Below are 4,700 nucleotides of genomic sequence, written 5' to 3'. Positions count from 1 at the left end.
AGTATTCATTGTGTAAGTAGATTACAACCAACTGTTTAGTGTGAAAAGTGTATTGAATCTATTCTTATATTCTAGAACTTTGTACCATTATAGAATATGAGTCTCTATTTTGGAATGATGAATCATATTATCTAATTGAAAAGGTAACACAACTGTAGAGGAAATTAGCCTTAAATTCATCAAGCAGATGACATCTACAAACACAACACACAAGAGCAGGAACAGATATGCACACATGTCCTCAGAAGATTCTAGACTGAACAGATGCCCCCATATGTGTGAAATAACAAGAAAGAATGGCTGGAGTGAGTCTTCATCTTTCGTGGCCCAAACTGTACATAATTTGTAGCATCCTCCTCAGAAAAACAAATGTCACATTAGGTATAAAGGCTGAGAAATGGACCTTCGAGCAAGAACTCGGAAACTTAATATTCATGAGCATTGCGGTAAACCAGCCACTACCTACCCGACTGTAGGTGTGTGTGAAAAGCAAAATGCTGGCTCAGGGTAGAACGGGCAGATTTACCTAACTGCAGTGGGAAATGAAGCCTAACACCCAGAGGGATGCAATAACTGCATAACTAAATGATTGATTGAGACCACCAGCCCTCTGGGGACACAAAGCTAAGGAGATTAAGTTTCATGATAAAGTAATTGGGAACAGGAGCAGATTCCTGAGAGGAAGAGTTGCATGGTTAGATAGGTCGTTCTTCACACTGGGTTTAGGAGCAATTAATAAATAAGTAGAAAAGGCGACTGGGGCTCCGCTACATAGTTGTAGCCAGAAATGATGATTTTTGTGTGTGTGGAGCCAGGTGGAGACTGCAGAAAATCGAAAAGAGGCAATTGAAGCGAAGCCCCAACTATTTGGGTGAAAACTGGACTTTTGACAAATTGTCAAGGCTGAATGTAAGGAGGTTGTGGATGGATTCGAGCTTTTCTGTTACTTTTGTCTCCTAACATCATAAACTTGTTGGAGGGGTTGGGGGTGGGGTCAGGGTTTAGGGCTTTCAGATAATTCTGTACTTTTTTGGTAAATGAACATTTGCAAATATTTTTTAAATGTTTTATTGTTATTGTGAAGGTGATGTCCAGAGGGGTTACCGTTACATAAGGCAGGTAATGAGTACATTTCTTTTTGAACAGTATCACACCCCCTCCCTCATTTTCTCCTACTTTTCCCCCTCCTGACCCCCTTCTCCTCTCACCTGATTTTAATTCAGTAAATATTATTCTTTTTCTCCCATATTCTGATGATAGAAGAGATCTTGAGCTTGTCCCTATGTGAGCTTTTGAGGGGACATCATGACAGTGAGCAGAAGTGCAGGATTCTGTGGCTCAGTACTCTAGAGAAGGAAGGAGCTGAGCATCCTGGTCAAGCGCGAGGAAGCCGCTCTAAAGGCGGGCTGCCACCTCCATTTCGTTCCCCTGGTCTCTGTTTGACGTGCTTACGTGGCACAGCACGTGCACATTCCCAGCTTGCCATGGGTTTAGCCTGGGCCTGGAGGGGTGCCCATGGGGTGCTGGATATTCAGCTCACTTGTCCTCCCTGCAGGAAATAGCATTTCCCCGCCTTTGTGTCTAAAGGTAAGGATTACATACTGGAATGATGATGATGGCCGGGCATTTTCTTAGTGGTCACACTTGAAAAACAGAGAGAGTTTTTCAATCGTTTAAAGGTAATTCTATCCTAAAGGATTGAAATAATCCAGTTTGGGCCAAACCTTGCCTTTCAAGGCATAGACCGTTTCTAGGATTTCCTCTCTTTCTCTTCAGAAACTCAAATCCCAGAAAAATTGAAAAGATGAAACACACTTCATTCCCTCCCCTGTTGACCTCAGGAATGAGGTGGAGTGGAAAGTGAAGTTTATGAGTTGGGGTCGGAAGAAGCCCCTGAGATGTAAACTCTACTCTTCAGGAGTAGATCCGCAAGCAGGTGACAGTACCTTGGAGTAGGAAAGAGGAATTCCCTGAGAATTCAGCTCAATTCCAAATGATCTGGCTCTGGTTTTATCTATGATTTCTTTGCAATGAACCTATAAATAAACCAAGTGGGCAGTTCTGGAAAAAAATTCAGCTCATAAATCACCATGAACAGGAATCATGCCACTAGGGGGGATAGTTAAGCCATTTTGTGCAAAAAGAATGACACTTAACTTTTGAAAATGATTGTCTTTACATGATTTCTAAATCGTCATCAGTCAACATTAAGGATGAGCAACACACCAGACCTGGAACTCAACCTCTGGAAGCAAACTCCTATCTCCACCTGAAGTGATCAAACGCCTTTAAACATCCCTTTCTTGTTTTAATTGTGAAAGGATTAGTGTGGGCTTTGAAGTAAGAGCAGCTCCTAGACCAGCTCTCAGAAGCAGCTCTTCCCCAGCCCGGCCCCACCCTGCATCAGGTAGTGGGCCATATCTTTGCAGAGTCCAATTTGTGTTCAATTCCTGAATTAGTCCTCTTGGTTATCAGAATGGTCTGAAACTAAAAGCCAACCAAGAAAATAGCCAAGAGTAATTCCTCCCTCAGCCATTACACTAGCATCTGGATCAGAAAAGATAGTGACAGGCCAGACCAACGGAGTTTGGGTTTTTTGTTTGTTTGCTGTTGTTGTTTCAGACAAAGAAGCAAAAATCTAGATTTAAAAAAAAATGGGAGAGATGCTGCGATGTTCATGTAAGGATTATTTCAACAAAGTGCCAGTCTTTATAGGATGGTTTCTTCAGCCCATGAGAGCTCTTGCTTTCTTCGCTATGCTAATAATCATTTTCAAATCCGTCACCACAATTTCGTTTCTCTGGGCAGCTCTTGGGTTTGGTGGCCTTGAGAAGAGGGCTCCTTGCAGGAGGCAATGCAAAATGTTGTTTTTGGAAAAGGGGAGAGAGGGAACTGGGGATACCGCCAAACGGCTGGTGATTGTTTCAATCATTAAACACCGATATTTAATTTGAGCTTAGTAATCCAAGGCACCTATTATTTGGGCCCAAGCAAAAAAAAAAAGAAGAAGAAGAAGAAGAGGGGGGAAATAAAAGAAGAAAATTAAATAAGTATAATAAAAGCAAGGGAGGGAGCAGCCACTCTGGGGCAAAGAAGGACAATAAAAGGAGTCTGTATAACTGCCTGATGGAGAAGCGGGATTTCCCCCGCTCCCCACCAAACAGAATGTCAAATTCTGTTTCCCCTTTTCTCCTCTCTTAAAGCATGCTAAAAGGAAAATTCTTCACAGAATCTTAAAGAACTTTTTTTTTGACACAACAGCTACAAAATCTATTTTCTAAACAAAGATTTATACATATTTATATGAGCTTAATCCAGATTTTTTTTAATAAATCATCCTCAGAACTGCAGAGGTAAACTATATGTAAATACCTCAAGTAATAGGCTTGTAGTGCGAATCACATCATTTTATCTTCAATTTTGCATTCGTTTTTCTGGCTTAAAGGTGCATCAGAGATATGCATTTTAGCATATTCAGAACACGGGGCGTGAAATTAAATGTTTGACAGAGTGAGAAAAATATACAGACTTTGGAGATGCCTTAAAAATAGTAATTTATGCAGATCTAGAGGAGTGAAATCATTTGCAATGGAGTGACCCTCTCTCCAGGAATTTTGTGCTTAGTGTTCTCTCCTAATCTCCCGCTGTATCTTCATTTTTCATTGAACTAGCCAGTTTTCTGCGAAGCCGTCTTGTAGATAAGCCGAGTGCTAAAGAAGAAGAAAGAAGACGCTCGGTGGGTCCGTTTCCATTGCACTTTTACCCAAGGCAATGGGCAGAATTTAACGGATTCCTTCCAACATATGTTTTTGCCAGATAAGTAAACAGTGTGTGTCGGAAATGAAAAAGCATTAGCAATTTAATGACATTACAGCTCTCAGCTTAGGCTGGCGTGCTGCGAGGCGAAAAGCAGAAAAAGAGAAGAGAGTAGAAAGAGAAAAAGAACAAAGTTCATCTTCCCTTTTGTGCATTTTTATCAAGGAGAATATGACTTCTTTTTCCTCTCTTGTTCTCTTTTTCTCTTTTCGTCTTTTGGCTTCTTTTTATTTTTTATTTTTTGTCTCACTCATTTACATTTTTTTTCTATTCTGCCTCTCTATCCTCTGTTCACTTTTTGCCATTTTTTTTCTTATATATTACCACTGACTCATTTTCCGTTTCTTTCCATTGTGTCTCCTTATTCATCTATTTTGGCCATTCAGTTTTACCTTAGAAAAGCTGTTTATCCCACATTGTATCTTTTTTTTTTTCTGCACTGTAGTCCTAATGCTATAGCTTCTAGTCAACAGGATTGTTGGAGGGATTAAAACGTGTCATTTCAAAGTACTACAAATCTGCTCTCTTTCCTTCAGTCCCTGTTCCTTGTCATCTTTGTTCCCATCCACCGTGGCCTTTAGTTTCACCTCCAGACATCACAGCTCCCTGATGTCTAACCATTGATACTCACTATCTCTGCATTGCTTGTTGATACTATGAGATTCTAGAACTTTACCTTATCATAGTAGAACTGGTTTCTGACTCCCAGGTCAGGTATACACACACACACACACACACACACACACACACACACACACTGGTCTGGACAGCAGACGGACCCAGGGGTCAGAGTTGCTCCCTTCCCTCTGCCTGGTATCTGGGACAGGGTGTCATGGAGTTGATGCATGTGGTAGACCATCTTCCAGCAGAAAATGAACCCCATA

This window comes from Dipodomys ordii, unplaced genomic scaffold (genome assembly GCF_000151885.1).
Source record: "Dipodomys ordii isolate 6190 unplaced genomic scaffold, Dord_2.0 Scaffold65, whole genome shotgun sequence".
NCBI classification, from domain to species: Eukaryota; Metazoa; Chordata; class Mammalia; order Rodentia; family Heteromyidae; genus Dipodomys; species Dipodomys ordii.
The sequence above is the reverse complement of the archived record's forward strand: the minus strand, read 5'-3'. Positions refer to the sequence as shown.